Source organism: Bos taurus, chromosome 17, assembly GCF_002263795.3.
Source record: "Bos taurus isolate L1 Dominette 01449 registration number 42190680 breed Hereford chromosome 17, ARS-UCD2.0, whole genome shotgun sequence".
In the NCBI taxonomy this organism is placed as follows: domain Eukaryota; kingdom Metazoa; phylum Chordata; class Mammalia; order Artiodactyla; family Bovidae; genus Bos; species Bos taurus.
In genome coordinates, this window is record NC_037344.1 from 23,459,055 (window position 1) to 23,479,129 (window position 20,075).

A 20,075-nucleotide genomic window follows, 5' to 3' on the forward strand; every position below is an offset into this window, starting at 1 on the left:
TGGAGTGGGTTGTCACTTCCTTCTTCAGGGATCTTCCTGACCCAGGGATTGAACCTGTGTTCCTGCATTGGCAGGTGGATTCTTTACCACTGAGCTACCAGGAAAGCCCCTACTATATATGCATCTCTATCTATATATGGCATGCGCATCTCTAGCTTTATCTGCAAATGGGTATCTATACATGTATCTATATATGAGATTTCTCTATATTTATATAGCTATACATGCACATTTACATACATTATTTTACATACATCATTGACAAAGGAATTGTTACTTTTATAGCATTCAAATCACACTGGAGCATTTCTTAAAAAATCGTTTGTTGACAGAGAGATTCAAATAAAGGAAATAGAAATAACTGAACGTAATATAATATGACTATATTGCCATTATGCAGATTGTACCACAGCTCATAATAATGCTTTATTTCTACCATGCTGTAATTGGCACTTATGCATTCCTTTCTCTGAGAGCCCATTAGAAATACAATTACGCCAAAGCATGATGATTTATTTCAGCACATGGAATTGAACCTCTGCCTTTGGCAACAGTCCCATGAGGTAAACACAAGCTCTGTGAGCAAAATATTTATTAAGGCAAAAAGAAGTAAAAGCTCATTTTCCTATTGTAATGTATAGTATTTGCTTCTCAACTTAAGACCAGTTTAAAAAAATAAATAAAAGGGCACAGGCTGATACTTCTCCCAAGAGAAAGTGATCAGTCAGTGACTGATAAGATCATATAAGCAACAGGGGCAGGCTGTGATATTAACCAGCTTGTGATTTTATCTGCTCCAGATAATTATTTTGCACTGGAAAGCAAGCAGTAAGCAATACCATCAGTTGCTCATGATAGGAAGAGGTTGGGTATTCTGCACTCGCATTGATAAGCCATTCTCCTTGCACTGTTTTAGTGTCAAAGACAATCCTGATGTCATGAGTTCTGAAACTCTCCATTACACCAACTGATTCATTTACCCAAGTCACAACCAAAATAATTTACAAATGTGGAAAGCAGATATTAGAAAAATGTTTGTGACTTTAGTTTCTAAATCAAATGTTTATAAAAGTCCACCTCATTTTTCTGAGAATTCTAGAATTCTTATGTCTGCCCTGCAGTATTTTTACTATAATAATTCCTCAAACTTAAAATGTGCTAAGAAGCTTATAGACTTACATTATATTTAAGAAAAAGACAGAGACTATTATCTTATTTTAATATAAAGATATTGAAATGTGAAAAGGCTCTGGAGTGTTGGAGGGACACATGGCTAAACTAGAACCCAGGAGTTAATATCACAAGAAGAATAAATTCTACCTAACCAAACTGTCTATATAAACAGCTTACATTAGAAATACACAATTTGGACATTTTCCTGTTATGTGTTAATAATAATGGAGGAAATTGGGGAACACAGCATTTGAAAAAAAGAATCAAAGAATGTTAGACAATGCGAGAACTCTATAAAAGATTACCATGTTCTGTGAAAAGATTCTTAGCAGTGATATAAAAGATGATTTAATGTCTATAATAAATAAAGAAAATGTTTTCTTCATTCCCTAGGATAGGACCTGAAATGTTAGTAATAATTCAAGATAAATGTAGAGAAGCCCTTTCTGACTATGGGTTGGATTTTCATGTACCAGATATTCAAGGGGAGGTGAGTAATGCTTCAGCAAATCTTTAATTAATTTCTTTCTAGTTAGTGTGGCTTATGTTACTGAAAACAGAGAATTACAGTATAAAGAAATCGGTATCAAAATGTCCTGTGGGCCTACTGGAAAACAGATTAAAAAAAAAAAAAGAAAGAAAGCCTTGTATTGATAAGAAATAGAAATAAAAGTAAATGTAGACTTTAAGGCTGGCCTTTTTGTAACTAATTTGTAGTGAATTAATACACGTGGATATCTGGCTCTAAGTGAGTGATCACACCATCATGATTATCTGGGTCATGAAGATCTTTTTTATACAGTTCTTCTGTGTATTCTTGCTACCTCTTCTTAATATCTTCAGCTTCTGTTAGATCCATACCATTTCTGTCTTTTATCGAGCCCATCTTTGCATGAAATGTTCCCTTGGTATCTCTAATTTTCTTGAAGAGATCTCTAGTCTTTCCCATTCTGTTGTTTTCCTCTATTTCTTTGCACTGATCACTGAGGAAGGCTTTCTTATTTCTTCATGCTATTCTTTGGAACTCTGCATTCAGATGCTTATATCTTTCCTTTTCTCCTTGGTTTTTCACTTCTCTTCATTTCACAGTGATTTGTAAGACCTCCACAGACAGCCATTTAGCTTTTTTGCTTATCTTTTCCATGGGGATGGTCTTAATCCCTGTCTCCAGTACAATGTCACAAACCTCTGTCCATAGTCCATCAGGCACTCTATCTATCAGATCTAGTCCCTTAAATCTATTTCTCACTTCCACTGTATAATCATAAGGGATTTGATTCAGGTCATACCAGAATGGTCTAGTGGTTTTTGCTACTTTCTTCAATTTCAGTCTGAATTAGGCAATAAGGATTTCATGATCTGAGCCACAGTCAGCTCCTGGTCTTGTTTTTGTTGACTGTATATAAGAAAGCCTTCCTCAGTGATCAATGCAAAGAAATAGAGGAAAACAACAGAATCAGAATGACTAGAGATCTCTTCAAGAAAATTAGAGATACCAAGGGAATATTTCATGCAAAGAGGGACTCGATAAAGGACAGAAATGGTATGGACGTAACAGAAGCAGAAGATATTAAGAAGAGGTGGCAAGAATACACAGAATTGTACAAAAAAGATCTTCATGACCCAGATAATCATGATGGGGTGATCACTCACCTAGAGCCAGACAGCCTGGAATGTGAAATCAAGTGGGCCTTAGAAAGCATCATTACGAACAAACCTAGTGGAGGTGATGGAATTCCAGTTGAGCTATTTCAAATCCTGGAAGATGATGCTGTGAAACTGCTGCACTCAATATGCCAGCAAATTTGGAAAACTCAGCAGTGGCCACAGGACTGGAAAAGGTCAGTTTTCATTCCAATCCCAAAGAAAGGCAATGCCAAACAATGCTCAAACTACCGCACAATTGCATTCATCTCACACGCTAGTAAAGTAATGCTCAAAATTCTCCAAGCCAGGCTTCAGCAATGTGTGAACCATGAACTTCCAGATGTTCAAGCTGGTTTTAGAAAAGGCAGAGGAACCAGAGATCAAATTGTCAACATCTGCTGGATCATCAAAAAAGCAAGAGAGTTCCTGAAAAATATCTATTTCTGCTTTATTGATTATGCCAAAGCCTTTGTGTGGATCACAATAAACCGTGGAAAATTCTGAAAGAGATGGGAATACCAGACCACCTGACCTGCCTCTTGGGAAATTTGTTTGCAGGTCAGGAAGCAACAGTTAGAACTGGACATGGAACAATAAACTGGTTCCAAATAGGAAAAGGAGTATGTCAAGGCTGTATATTGTCACCCTACTTATTTAACTTCTATGCAGAGTACATCATGAAAAACGCTGGGCTGGAAGAAGCACAAGCTGGAATCAAGATTGCCGGGAGAAATATCAATAACCTCAGATATGCAGATGACACCACCCTTATGGCAGAAAGTGAAGAGGAACTCAAAAGCCTCTTGATGAAAGTGAAAGAGGAGAGTGAAAAAGTTGGCTTAAAACTCAACATTCATAAAACGAAGATCATGGCATCTGGTCCCATCACTTCATGGGAAATAGATGGGGTAACAGTGGAAACAGGAGCAGACTTTATTTTTTGGGGCTCCAAAATCACTGCAGATGGTGACTGCAGCCATGAAATTAAAAGACGCATACTCCTTGGAAGAAAAGTTATGACCAACCTAGATAGCATATTGAAAAGCAGAGACATTACTTTGCCAACAAAGTTCCATCTAGTCAAGGCTATGGTTTTTCCTGTGGTCATGTATGGATGTGAGAGTTGGACTGTGAAGAAAGCTGAGTGCCAAAGAATTAATACTTTTGAACTGTGGTGTTGGAGAAGACTTTTGAGAGTCCCTTCGACTGCAAGAAGATCCAATCAGTCCATTCTGAAGGAGATCAGCCCTGGGATTTCTTTGGAAGGAATGATGCTAAAGCTGAAACTCCAGTACTTTAGCTACCTCATGCGAAGAGTTGATTCATTGGAAAACTCTGATGCTGGGAGGGATTGGGGGCAGGAGGAGAAGGGGACAACAGAGGATGAGATGGCTGGATGGCATCACTAACTCGAGGGACTCGAATCTGAGTGAACTCTGGGATTGGTAATGGACAGGGAGGCCTGGCGTGCTGCAATTCATGGGGTCGCAAAGAGTCAGACACGACTGAGCTACTGAACTGAACTAAATACACATAGAAAGAAAATTGATATTGAAAAATGTATTAATAGTTATATTAAAACAATATACAATTTTAATAATAGTTTATAGACAGTCCTGTTATACTATGTATAATTTTTCCTTGCAATTACTCTTTCCTCTGTCTTAAATAGAAACAGGCTATTTGCATTAATTTTAATGGTTCAACTGCTTGATTTCTCCCTGCATGAAACTGCATGCTTCAATACCTCATACCTGCTGATATAATAATTTATATAATCTCAAGAGGTGTCAAGAAGGGATTTAAAGTAGAAGTAAAAAAGCATGAACTGAAATTAATGATGATCTCCCACTATTTACTGATGAATAGTAAAACAAGCTCATTTCAACACAGAGTGTTTGTCTTTTCTCTTAGTCTTTTCTGATGCCTATCGGTGTGGGAGTGTGATTATAAGCTCCTTTGACACTTCTGGGCAGCACTAAGAAGAATAATGCTAAATCCATCCATTAAGAAATAACGAGGCCATTCTGTTAAATAAAATAATAATTTATTGCCTTGTAGCAAACAATAGTCCCCAAATACATTGAATATATATGAATTAAATCATGCAGCATTCAAAATGTAGTTTATAGAAAATGTATATTGATTGTTTAGGAACACTGTTACAAATATCAGAAAAGACATACCAACCTACACAGAGAACTAAAATTTTAGCATACTTTTAAATTTTCAAGGATTTAGCCATTGCTTTTGTTTCTCCTCACTGAACCTTTCTTCACCAAAATAATCCACCTAGCAATGAATGTAGATGTGTGAAATGACTTCTCTTCATAATTTTAGAACAAGAGGTTTCCTTCAATGTCATAGAACAGTTCTGCCTAAAAGTCTTACATGCTTCTAATTATTTATGGAAATATGCAAAAAAACCTACCAATACCATCTCCTGAATTGGCCGTTCCATTCCTTTTCCCTAGGGGAAACGGCATGGGTAACAGGATCCATCCTCACATTTCCATGATTGCTGCTTTTTTAAGTAATCTCAACAATAACAGAAATGACTGTAGAATATTCACTGTGAAACTTACATCTACTGGCCATTTTGTGATATTCAAAAAATAAAAGACATTCACTAGTTGATACAATATTCACTGTACTTATTTCCAGAGTATTTGAATTTTTGAAGGCACTAGCTGTCAAATTTGTGAGCATTAAAATCACTTAAAAATTGAAAGTAAGAAGAGCAATTATTTAAATGTTAGAGAGATACTTCAGTTGACCAAGGATTGGGCATTATGCCATCATGACAAATAGATGAGTGTCACCTCTCCCAAGTGATATGTGCATATTAAGTAAGGATTCTAATGTCAGGATCAAAGAGAAAACCACTTCACTAGCGTCCCATTATGACTTGACTCCATACTAGGTTCAAACATGCCACAGACTATTATCAACCTATCTAATTGAGTTTTAAATATTAAATAGACATTCAAATTATGCAAATGAAAGGATAATTATATGTCTGATTATTTGACATAAACAGATAACATGAAATAGTATATTTTAAAATTATATACTTTTCATTTTAAAACTCTAGAAACTCCCATTTGGACAGTATCTCATTCTCAATTATTTTATAAGTCACACTAATGAAATCTTTGAGACTTTAAACAAAAATGTCTACTTGCCAGCTTTCTCATTAAGTGGACTCAATGTGGGATTAAGGATGTTATTTTTCATTTTTGATATAAGCACAATTCAACTAGCTACATGATTGCAATTCACATTATTCTTTCCTTCATCACATGTAAATGTATTCATTATACATTTTTGTGAAGTGAAAAAGAAAAGGACAGAATGACATATCATTGTCAGTATAATAAAATGGATTTCCTTAGCCAATTAGTATTTTCTTTTGCTTCACATTGCAAATATAATTTTAGTTGGCATCTATGTCTGAAAGTATATATATATAAATGTGTGTGTGTGTGTCTCACTACTGAATCATGACAAGATTCACTGTTCAACTAACTCAGAAACCTATCATAAGTCCTTATCAAGTCAGTTTCTATGTGGTCATTTTTATAGTTGTATCTCATAGTCGAAATCTCATGGGTCTTTCACATTTCCAAAGCTGGTAGATGACAACTAAACTTAGTTTCAAGCTCAAGTGTAAGAATTATTTTTAAATCATTAATCATCCCTTACGTTCACCATGGTACCTACCTATCAGGTCCATAGGTTCAACATACTCATCAATCCACTGGAGAGAAATTGTACTAACTTCCAGAACCTTTATTTCCCTGTCCAATGTCAGTACAGCTTTCTGAAGAAATACTGATGGACACACTAAGAGACTTGGAAATTGTTAATACCTCTATAAGGATTTCTTCATTTTTATTTTATCTGTGCTTTCCTTCATAAAATTCATCACTCAAAATACCAAAACTTTGCTAAAATATTTCTTAATATTTATTTTGATTTGATAATTATCTTCTGCATTAAAATTGATACAAAACGTATTGTTGATACAAAGTGAATTACAGAAGTCTTAATGGGAATTTTCCACCTGAAGCTGTAGGAGTTGGCCTTGTGCCGGGAGCCGGCATATTGCATATTGAGTGCATATTGCATATTGAGTGCAGCACTTTTCAGGATCTGGAATAGCTCAACTGGAATTCTATCACTGCCGGTAGCCAGCGTGAGGAACTCCACCCATGACAAAGGTCATGAGGAAGGAGGCTTGGCATACGCAAAGGCGGGATCAAGCCTCAGGAGTCTCTCTGGAAATTCTCGAGCAATCTACCCCCAAAACCAGAGTCTGCCTACTTTCTGCTTTGTGCTTTCACCTACACCTCTGACTTTACGGGGGGCTGTCCCCCACTACCTCTCTGAAAAAAGTTAGCTTACAGCTCCAGTTAATAATTCCTGGGTGTGACAGTGTTTAACCTACAAACTCCTTTGGAAATCCTCTAGCCTGCCTGAATAGGTTTTCCGGCCACATGTGATTGTTCAGAGCCTCCCAACTGTGAGAGGCAGGAGATGTTCTAAACTGTCTAAACACAGATTCTTTTGAGTAGTTAAAAGATTGATTAGAAATTGTATTGGTGAAGGGATTTTCACTTGTTGGGCCAATGTTTGCTGCTAAGTTTCCATATCCCTTACCTGCTGTGTCCCTGGCAGTGTATTGATTAATATAATTGGTGTAAATAGTAGCTTTAATGTTTGTAACCTGGGACCCTTGAGTTAATTCTTTTTCTTGTTATAGCCCACCACACCTTTGCGCTGTAGGAATGCAACTTTATCTAATGCTTTTGGAGGGTGGCTCCTGACCAATCACCTTTAGAGAAAAAATAAGTTTTCTGAAGAAAAGGTCTTAAAATGTTAACAGGCCTCTGGGCCAGAAGATGATGCAAATCACCTAAGCTTTTGCATATGATAAGTTTGCAGGAAGAAAGCCTGGCTTGCTGCCTGACTCTACCCCTTCCCCCATTATCCTCTATGCATAACTTAAGGTATAAAAACTACTTTGGAAAATAAAGTGCGGGCCTTGTTCACCGAAACTTGGTCTCACCATGTCGTTCTTTCTCTTACCTTCTGGCTGAATTATTCAGCCTCTTTTCTACACTGAATTTCCTCACTGAGCTATCCTTATTTCAGCCTCTTTTCTCCACTGAATTTTCCTACTGAGCTATCCTCATTCTATTACTCTTTATATCCTTAATTAATGTTTAATTAAGCAATTGTTTCCTGATCTTCGCCGACGCCGTCCCCGCTTCGAATTCCCTGGATCAGCCGGGGCTGGTCCCCGGCAGCCTTGTGCTAGAGCAGGCCAGTGTTGGGGTTTACAGCAAAGTCAGCTGCTCATTTAATTCTCCTTTTCCCATGGGTGTGCTTCTCAGTGCTAAGCTACCTGGGCTTAAGTCTGAGCTTAATAATGGGGATAATGTGGATCTATTTTTCTTATACTTTTCAATAACTATTTCTGTTCTTCAATCAGGTGCTATAAATCCTCACTTGGAATCCTTAACTACTTGTGAAAGTAATTGTATGTGTGTGTGTGCAGATAGTTATTGAAATTAATGTTTTAGGGAGGGGACAGTGCTAGAAATTAAAATTTCTATAGGAATTCTTATACCACCTTCTTTCTGATGTCACTACATATATTCTTGTTTAATTTCTCAGTTGACTACAACCTTTTGTTCAGCAGTATTTCTTAAAATGAGAAGATTTTCTAAATGTTTTATCTTGTTTGAAAGTATTTTCCTTTTGTTATTATATTTAAATGTGGTTTCACTCAGTTCAAAATTCTTTGGTCTCTCTCTTTCCCCAAAGACCTTTCAGTCATTGCTAATTTGCTTCTAGCTCTGAATGTGCAATTTTAATATGTGAACTCAGACAGCTTTTTTTTGTTGTTGTTTTTAAGTTAGGGGATCACTTTTACTCCCTGTACTTTCAAGGGATTTATTCCTCATCTTACAAACTTGACACAGTTTTTATTGCTTTTTAGCATTTCTTATTTGGAATAGTATGTGATATATTGTGGTATATATTTTTTAATTGAAATACAGTTAGTTTACAATGTTGTGCTAGCTTAAGGTGTACAGAAAGATGATTTATATACATATATATGTTTGTTCCATGTCCAGTTCTAACTGTTGTTCCTGACCTGTACATAGGTTTCTCAACAGGCAGGTCAGGTGGTCTGGTATTCCCACCTCTTTCAGAATTTCCCACAGTTTATTATGATCCACACAGTCAAAGGCTTTGGCATAATCAATAAAGCAGAAATAGATGTTTTTCTGGAACTCTCTTCCTTTTTCCATGATCCACTGGATGTTGGCAATTTGATCTCTGGTTCCTCTGCCTTTCCTAAAACCAGCTTGAACATTTGGAAATTCATGGTTCACGTATTGCTGAAGCCTGGCTTGGAGAATTTTCAACATTACTTTACTAGCATGTGAGATGAGTGCAATTGTGAAGTAGTTTGAGCATTCTTTGGCATTGCCTTTCTTTGGGATTGGAATGAAAATTTACCTTTTCGAGTCCTGTGGCCACTGCTGAGTTTTCCAGATTTGCTGGCATATTGAGTGCAGCCCTTTCACAGCATCATCTTTCAGGATTTGAAGTAGCTCAACTGGAATTTCATCACCTCCACTAGCTTTGTTCATAGTGATGCTTTCTAAGGCCCACTTGGCTTCACATTCCAGGATGTCTGGCTCTAGGTGAGTGATCACACCATCGTGATTATCTAGAACTGGACATGGAACAACAAACTGGTTCCAAACAGGAAAAGGAGTATGTCAAGGCTGTATATTGTCACCCTGCTTATTTAACTTGTATGCAGAGTATATCATAAAAAACGCTGGGCTAGAAGAAGCACAAGCTGGAATCAAGATTTCCAGGAGAAAAATCAATAACCACAGATATGCAGATGACACCACCCTGATGGCAGAAAGTGAAGAGGAACTAAAAAGCCTCTTGATGAAAGTGAAGGAGGAGAGTGAAAAGTTGGGTTAAAGCTCAACATTCAGAAAGCTAAGATCATGGCATCTGGTCCCATCACTGCATGGGAAATAGATGGGGAAACAGTGTTAGACTTTATTTTTTTGGGCTCCAAAATCACTGCAGATGGTTATCGCAGCCATGAAATTAAAAGACGCTTACTCCTTGAAAGGAAAGTTATGACCAACCTAGACAGCATATTCAAAAGCAGAGACATTACTTTCCAACAAAGTTCCGTCTAGTCAAGGCTATTGTTTTTCCAGTGGTCATGTATGGATGTGAGAGTTGGACTGTGAAGAAAGCTGCGAGCCGAAGAATTGATGCTTTTGAACTGTAGTGTTGGAGAAGACTCTTGCGAGTCCCTTAGACTGCAAGGAGATCCAACAAGTCCATTCTGAAGGAGATCAATCCTGGGTGTTCATGGGAAGAACTGATGCTGAGGCTGAAACTCCAATACTTTGGCCACCTGATGCAAAGAGTTGACTCATTGGAAAAGACCCTGATGCTGGGAGGGATTGGGGGCAGGAGGAGAAGGGGACGACAGAGGATGAGATGGCTGGATGGCATCACCAACTCAGTGCACATGAGTTTGGGTGAACTCCAGAAGTTGGTCATGGACAGAGATGCCTGGCGTGCTGCAATTCATGGGGTCACAAAGAGTCAGGCAGAATTGAGCGACTGAACTGAACTGAACTGATATGTTATATTATGAAATCTTTGTTATATTATGAATTAATTTATGTTTGGAAAAATTTTTAATTTTTCATTCTTCCTTTAAAACCACCTTATTTGGAATATATTAATGGAAATATAGAATATACTTTACTATCATGTGCATATATGAACTATCTAATAAACAACTTTTGCTATTACTTTTTATTTTGCTCACTTGCACTTGAGCTGATGTTTATTTTCATTAACTATTAAGTAAGAGCTTCCCTGACAGCTCAGTTGGTAAGGAATATGCCTGCAATACAGGGGACCCCAGTTTGATTCCTGGGTCATAACTAAAGTTCATTCTGTTTTTGGAGGACTTAAAATTATTCTTTATTTCTACAATACCTTTGTATTCTTTTCCTCTTCCTTTCTGAATTTTTGTAGTTTATATTCCATATTTTATAGGATTCTAAAATTTTTCTAAGAACTTTAAAATATATTTATAGTTTTATTTGCTTATGCAATTTTTAAAAGGAATCTATGAACATGAATTTAATCCAAGGCATCACAAAAATTCTGTGTATATTCTTCTCTGTGCTGTCTTACTGATCATATATTATCCCTGTAGAATTTTTTATACCTGATATGATGGGTCCACTTCTATTATCACTCATTTTAAATGGGAATAATTCTTCCCCAAATCAACCAAGTGTCTTTATGGTTGTGTTGTAATCTGTGAGAAAATTTTCCTGACTCAAAGTAAATGCGTGAATAATGAAGGGGTAGGAGTGCTCTTTTTTGTGTTTGTATATGTATGTGTGTGGGTTTGTGATAGAGAAAGAGAGAGAGATCATTGAAATTATTAGATAAGCAATTGCATAGATGTCTATGTAGTTGAAACCTTCGGAGTGAGATGTGCGTTAGCGACTATACTATTGCACTGATGGGGAAAGTCACTCCACTGAAAAAAGATCAAGTTGCCCCTGAAAATTCAAATTATATATTCAGTATCAAAAAAATAATATAATTATTATAGTAGGTGTTCTAAGTCGCTTCACTCACGGCCAACTCTTTGTGACCGTATGGACTATAGCCCGCCAGGCTCCTGTGTCCACGGGATACTCCAGGCAAGAATACTGGATTTGGTTGCCAGGCCCTCCTCTGAGGGATCTTCCCAACTCAGGGATCGAACCTGCATCTCTTACAATTCCTGCCTTGACTTTTTACCTGTGTTCTTTACCACTAGTGCCACCTGGGAAGCCCCAATTATAGTAAGACAAAGCTCTATTTTTTTAATTGTAGAGGTATATATCATGACAGAATGACTTCAGAACCCATCATTAGGATTTAAAATTTCTCTTTGTTTAAATGTGATTTACTTACTTAGATTTTATGCTATTTGAATATTTTTAAACAATTCAATTTATCATTGATATATTTATATTTTAAATCTTCTTATATATAAATTCTTAAATTATTTTTTAAATTTATACTTAAAACCCATCCATGTATAATCAAGGTTTTTTATACAATTATTTCAATATTTTGCTATAATTGATAAGAATATAATTTCATTATGTCCCATGACTATCTTGATGTATGAGCACAAAGATATTTTCTGTCTAATCCATAATAGTTGTAATGTTTTAATTAGTGAATAGTTTGGTAAAGGAGTAGGTATAAATTCATTAGAAGATAAAGCCTTGATTGTAAATTGAATTTATAAAACAAGCACCTTGCATTATATATTAATAGCTTTAAAATACAAGGACAGACATCCAAATGATTTGTCAATATTAGTGTCCTGATAATTTCATTATAATAATAATAAACTTCAGAATTGATGCCTGGATTATATATTTATTTTATGCTCAAAATTTGTCTGGTATGTTTACTTTTGTGTCCAGGAAGCTTACGGAAATTAATATTACTGGTTCTCTCTCCCATACCCCCATTTACATAATGATGGAAACTAAAATATTATTTTGTGTACATGTGCTTAAATAACCATTTAAAATTCAACAGAGAACTAAATGGACATAAAGTATCTTCAAATTCTAGTGTGGACCTGTGTTATTTCTCTTCAAAAATCTAAATGCCTTCAGAAATTTAAAATATCATATTTTCTTGCATTGACACTCAAGGATAAAATTTCCCAAATCTGAGCAGTCGGGAATCAATATTTTACTTTGGCCATGACAATTTCACAAAGTATTAAAAATTTGGATTCAATCATACTAGAAAATGATGATAAATGCATTAGCCAATATATTGTTTTGAAATTCAGCTCAAGATTCATGTTTCAAAATTTCAAATACACATGTTGTAGACTGGCCACAATGTAATGCACTATGTGCCATCTTCAACTTCTATTTTTGCACCCAGTAAATCTTGACCATGGGCTTCCCTGGTTGTTCAGATGGTGAAGAATTTGCCTGCAGTGAAGGAGATTCAGGTCTGATCCCTGGGTCTGAAAGATCTCCTTGAGAAGGGAATGGATACCCACTCCAGTATTCTTGCCTGGAGAATTTCACAGACCTAGAGTTGCCTAGTGGGCTACAGTCCACAGGGTTGCAAAGAGTTTGGCAGACTAAGTGACTAACATTTTCACTTTCAATCTTGGCAGTATGGTAGGAAAAAAGGAAACAGAGATAAAACTCTTTTTATTTAGAGTGTGGCAATGTTGAGTATAGATTTTCCTTTAATTATCTTATTATCATGAAATAACACTGAACACAGGACTTTCCTTGCTTCCCAGTGGTTAAGATTGGGCACTTCCACTGCAGGGGTGCAGGTTTGATCCCTAGTCTGGGAAATAAGATCATGCGGGTCAGGAGAACAAAAACAAAAATAAAACATATAAACTTAAAAAAATTAATATTGAATATATGACATATAGGGATGGATATATTTATCATCCTACTTTCTTAACATTGATTCAATGGTTACAATATGAATAAGAGTTGAAGTGATTGTTTGAATTTTATAAATGATGTTGGCAAATAGGTTGGGACTTAACAAAATATAACAAGTTCTTTATTTCATATTTACTTATGCCATTTAAATTTGGAGTTCTGAATACTTAAGCATATTTTCTATATTATTGTTTTATGATGAATCAATTATTTCATTCACTAATATAACTAATTTTTTTTTTACATAGAGAGAAAGTATATTATAAAAGTAATTGAACTCCTAATTTCTAGACAAAATAATCAGGTGATATAAATCTTAAAGATGGAAAAATTATAGGGAGCAGATATAATAAATACATTGAAACACCTTTAGAAGTTTTAAGTTTAAGTAAAATAGTTGATACTGTGTACTAGAAAAGATAATTAGAATATAATTACTATAAATTTTTCATATATCCCTTTCATAAATTTGAAAGAAATAAAATTCAAATCAAAGATAATGTACATGAAGTGATTAAATTTTTACAAAACTAGAGTAAATTGTATATTTGTTAAATATGAAATTATGAACAGGATCCAAAGGATACCTCTTCAATCAGGAAGTTAAAACTTCCAGGTTTGATGAATATGCTTGCAACTTAAAATTATATGAAATGTGAAAGCAAAAAAATTAGAAATCATGAAAATCATTGCACATGAATCAACCTTGAAATACTACCTCTTCTATATTCCTATTTTATTCTACTTCCTTAATGAAATATCATGCAATTGCCATTGAATAGTAAATAGCATAGGCAGAGAGAAAGAAGGATGTAAGGACAAAGAAGAGACTTACTAGAACAAGTTGAGAGTTACCTCTTCTGAATCTGATTGAATTAAACAGGCACACATTAGGCTTATGCTATGTATTCACTTTTCCAAGTGCTAAGTATTCAAAATGAAAATACTGATCCTATCCTCATGTTCAGGAGCATTAGAGGTGAGATTCAGACAACATGAACTGAGCAGACAGAAAAAGAAATCTGTAAATGGTTAAGCATCTTGAATTTTTATAGTAACTGCTTCCAAAGCATTAAATTAGCCTTAAATCTGTATACATTTTATGTATTTACCAGTAATGATATCTAATTACAACCTATCCACTGCTACCTCTTTCTATTGTGACCATGAGAGTCAATCTTCTTCCCTATACTCAAAAAAAAAAAAAAAAAAAAACTAAATAAATACAATTACCAAGTAGCATGCATGAGAAGTTTTCAGAGAACAGAGACAAAAAGTTCAGAATATTATTTTTTGTTCACTTTTTTGTTCACTTGCTTATCAGAGCACATGTAAATTATATCTTAGAAGAGAGTGGCCATGACTCTATAGGACCAGGCTCTGGAAATAGTGGAGGCAGATTATTCACCCAACTCTTTCCAGGTAAGATTAGAATTAATAAGTGAAAGTCACTCAGCTGTGTCTGACTCTTTGTTACCCCATGGAATATAGTCCATGGAATTCTCCAGGCCACAATACTGGAGTGGGTAGCTATTCCCTTCTCCAGGGGATCTTCCATGGAAAATATCCAAAAGTCCATTTGGCTATCAAGATGATTATTCAAGATTTCCAGAGGAAGATTATACAGAGGCCTGTGATATTACATGAATAATACTCACGGAATGCTCTTAGAAAAAGACCTAGGACATAGTAAATACTGAATAAATATTACTTATATCAATGACAAATTCCATTATTAAATTCCCAGGTTGTATTATTCTTTTTTCACTCCAACATTTTATGTTGCAGTGTCAGCCAGAAGAGTTTGGAGTATGTGCAAAGGAGTATGTGTGTCAGCCAGCTGCTAAGTCGCTTCAGTCGTGTCCGACTCTGTGCGACCCCATAGACGGCAGCCCACCAAGCTCCCCGGTCCCCTGGATTCTCCAAGCAAGAACACTGGAGTGGGTTGTGTTTCCAAATCCTGAATTTGGAATTCAGGATTACTTCTTCTGGGACTGCAACCCAAGCTTTCTAACATGTTCTTCTACTACTACTATTATAAAATAACATGAAGTTAATGCATCCACACGGAGAAGGCAATGGCACCCCACTCTAGTATTCTTGCCTGGAGAATCCCAGGGATGGAGGAGCCTGGTGGGCTGCCGTCTATGAGGTCGCACAGAGTCGGACACTACTGAAGTGACTTAGCAGCAGAAGCAGCAGCAATGCATCCAAAGATAAATTTTCAAACAGCAGTCTTAAAGGACAATTAATAAGTTATACATACATAGAGAGTACAATATAAGTCGACATTTGTAAACAGTCATGAAGCCCTCACTGTTAAAAGACATTGAACATATTCATTGCTCCCTAAATTTTCTAATGCTCCTTTGTATTTCTTTCCCTCCTCCTTATTCCCTTCCTCATCTCTCGGCTTCCTCTGATCTGATTTTCATATCTATTCATTTTGCACATTCCAAAATTTTATAAAAATGGAATTGTATGAGTGCTATAGCACGTATTTATTTTTATTCTTGAGTAATAGTCCAATGTATTGATATACCAGTTTATGTCTTGAAACTAATGATGAACATTTGAATTAGTTCCAGATCTGAGTTATTACAAGAAAGGCTTCTATTAATACGCATGCAAAAAGTATGGGCATGTATGGGCATACAAAAAGTATTAGAACATATCTCATAGGTGTGTACTGGGGAGTAAAATGACTAGATCATATCATAGGTAGGTACATCATTAAATTTAACAAAATTGTCAAACTATTTTTCTAGGTGATTCAGTGAATGAAAATTCTGGTTTCTTCACATCTTCACTAACCTTTGGTATGTCTGGACTTTTAATTGCTATTCTATGTGATGTGTAGTATTATTTAATTTGCTTTTTAAAAAATACATATATATTTGACTATTTTTCATGTGCTTATTTATCATGTATTTATCACTTTAGTGACTATTTAAATCTCTTGTCCAGCCTAATTTTTTAAATTGAATGGAAAGGTCTTTACATATTCTGGATAAAAATAATTTATTACATGTGTGATTTGCCAGTATTTTCCCTGGTTTGTGTACTGTCCTTTCATTTCTCTAGCAGTATCTTTGTAGAGCAGATTTTTAATTTTGATGAAGTTCAATTTATAAACTTTGATTTTATTAAGCATCTTTTTAGTGTTGTATCCTATAAATCTTTGTCTAATTCATAGAAACAAAGATTTTCTTCTATGTGTTCTTCTAGAACTTTTATATTTTGGGATTTACATTTAGATCTCCAGTTTATCTTGACTTAATTTTTGTATGGTGTGAGGTATGGGTCTGAGGACATTTTTTGTGTGTGTATGGATATCCAACTGTTATAGCACTGCTTTTTTAAGTCTATCATTTCCCAATTGTCTTCCAATAATATCACTATTCACTGTCTTGTTCTATTGTTTTGTCTGTTTGAATTTATGCCATTAGCACACATCTTGATTATTGAGTCCTTATACTATCTTGCAAAAGGTAGTGTCACCTTTACAAATTTATTCTTTTCTCTCAAAGCTTTTTGGGTATTATATAATTTTGCATTTCCATGTAAATTTGAAAATCAAAATTTCAATTTCTGCAAAGCATCTGTTTGGATTTTGATTAGGATTTCTTATATCTGTATATCAATTTGGACAGAAATTTTCTCTCAACAATATCAGGTCTTTGAACTCATAAAAGTGGTATACTGTTTATTTATTTTGGTCTCTTTAATTTATCACACCAGTGTATTATAATTGCACAGGTCTTTCTTATATTTTTGGTAGATATTTCTCTAAGTGTGTTTCATGCTTTGACACTATTATATATGGTATTGGTTATAAATCTAATTTCTGATTATTCATTGCTCTTATATAAGAGACAATTGATTTTTATATACAGATATTTTTCCTTCACTTACTTATTAGGTTTTGTGTTCAATTCACTTATTTGTTTCAGTGAGTTTTACATATTCCATCAAAATGTTGATCAAACTATTCGCAAAAAAATTAGAAAATCATCAGATAAAAATATTCCTTTTTAAATTTGGATGCTTTTTATTCTTTTTCTTATATCATTATATTGACAAGAATCTCAAGGACAATGACAGACAGAAGTGGTGGGAATGAATGACCTTGTTTTCTTCCATATCTCCAGAGTAAAAGATTAAATTTTTGCCATTAGATATGATGCTAGCTCTGGAAGAGGGCATGGCAACCCACTCCAGTATTCTTGCCTGGAGAATCACATGGACAGAGGAACCTGGCAGGCTATGGTCCATGGGGTCACAAAGAGTTGGATATGACTGAAGCAACAGAGCAGGACACATGAATGATACTAGTTATAGACTTCTGTAGACATCGTTTATTAAGTTTAGGAAGTCTCTATCTTAATGTTTCAATAATTTATATCACTAACGGATGTGGTTTTGTTAACTGTTTTATCTGCATTTATTGAGACAGTAATATGTTTTCTAAAATTTTTAAAATTCAATATGATGAACTAATTAAAAAGCAGAGACATCACTTAACCAACAGAGGTCTGTATAATCAAAGCTATGGATTTACCAGTAGTCATGTATGGATACGAGAATTGGACCATAAAGAAGGCAGAGCACTGAAGAATTAATGCTTTTGAACTGTGCTGCTGGAGAAGACCCTTGAGTCCCTTGGACTGCAAGGAGATCAAATCTGTCAATCCCAAAAGAAATTAAACCTAAATATTTCTTGGAAGGACGATTGCCAAAGTTCCAATATGTTGCTCACCTGATGTAAATAGTTGACTCAATAGAAAAGACCCTGATGCTGGGAAAGATTGAAGGCAAAAGGAGAAGGGGCCAGCAGAGAATGAGATGGTTAAATACCATCACTGACTTGATGGACATGAACCTTAGCAAACTCCAGGAGATAGTGAAGTACAGGGAAGCCTGGTGTGCTGCAGTCCACAAGGAAACAGAGTCAAATGTGACTTAGTGACTGAAAAACAATAGGTTGTAGATTCTGAAAAACCAGCAAAGATGATCAGAAATACTGGCCAGGCTGAAAACAAAAATATTTTCTTTTTCTGTTGTGTTTTATTTGCCATCTCTTTTCTCCAGATAACATACATTTCCTACTATTTTCCTTGCCTAACTATATCAAAGTTTGGGTCTTGGCCATATTATGCACTGGGTGGCACAAAGAAAACAGAGAGAGGAAATTTGTGTCTACTTTGTTAATGTTTGGATATTGGGGTTAATTAATGTCTAATAAAGCTTACAGCATGAAAGTAGTTTATAGCAAGATATGGGAAGGAGGATGGATGTGAATTACTCTACTGTTTATTAACATGCCATCAGAGAAACTAGGTCAAATAATCGTCCTTGAGGCCAAACTACAGTGGAGGTAATGAAAATAATGGTGACCTCCTTCAAAAGGTCCCATGCATGCACTGCTTCACTCAGTGCCCCCGACCCTGCAGCAGACCACCACAAACCCACGCCTCTGCTGGATACACCTAGACACTCATGGGCATGTCTGGGTCAGTCTCTTGTGGGGTCACTGCTCCTTTCTCCTGGGTCCTGGTGCACACAAGATTCTGTTTGTGCTCTCCAAGAGTCTGTTTCCCCAGTCTTGTGTAAGTTCTGGTGGTTCTGTGGTGGGGTTAATGGCGACCTCCTCCAAGATGGCTTATGCCATACCCAAGTCTGCTGCACCCAGAGTCCTCACCCCTGTGGCAGGCCACTGCTGACCCGGACCTCAGCAGGAGACATTCAGACACAGTTCTGGCTCAGTCACTGTGGGTTGGGCATGCGTTTTGTACCCTTCCCAGGTCTGAGCAGCTCAGGCTACCAGGTGCTTGGCGAGCACACTGACCCAGGTAGGCCGTGCATATTAATCACCTCCCCAGTCCTGGATACTCGGTTTCCTGGGTGCACTGTAAGGGCACTCTCTCAGATGTGCCATGTCTCCTCTGGAGAGCTGACCTCAGGCTGCAACCCTCCTGGTGGATGTCAACCATCTGGGATCTCAGGAATACGTGGTTAGCAGCTGGGAGCCTGCTCACAGTTTGTTGGAAGATGCCATCTCTGAGGCTGAGATAGCAGCAGCAACATGCCTTCTGGCTTTGGCTGTGGCAAGCCTGACTCTGCCTCCATGAGGAGAAGAGATGGTAAGGAGACTTACAGCTCTCCTTTGGTATTTGCTCAATCTTTTGTTCTGTGAGCCATGAACAGTATGAAAAGGCAAAAATAAATGACACTGAAAGATGAACTACCCAGGTCAGTAGGTGCCCAATATGCTACTAGAGAAGAGTGGAGAAATAACTCCAGAAAGAATGAAGAGACTGAGTCAAAGCAAAAACAATACCCAGTTTTGGATATGACAGGTGATGGAAGTAAGGTCCAATGCTGTAAAGAGCACTATTGCATAGGAACCTGGAATGTTAGGTCCATGAATCAAGGCCAATTGGAAGTAGTTAAACAGGAGATGGTAAGAGTCAATGTCGACATTCTAGGAATCAGTGAACTAAAACAGGCAGGAATGGGTGAATTTTACTCAGATGAACATTATATCTACTACTGTGGGCAAGAATCCCTTAGAAGAAATGAAGTAGCCGTCATAGTCAACAAGAGAATCCAAAATGCAGCACTTGGATGTAATCTCAAAAACAACAGGATGATCTCTGTTCATTTCCAAGGAAAACCATT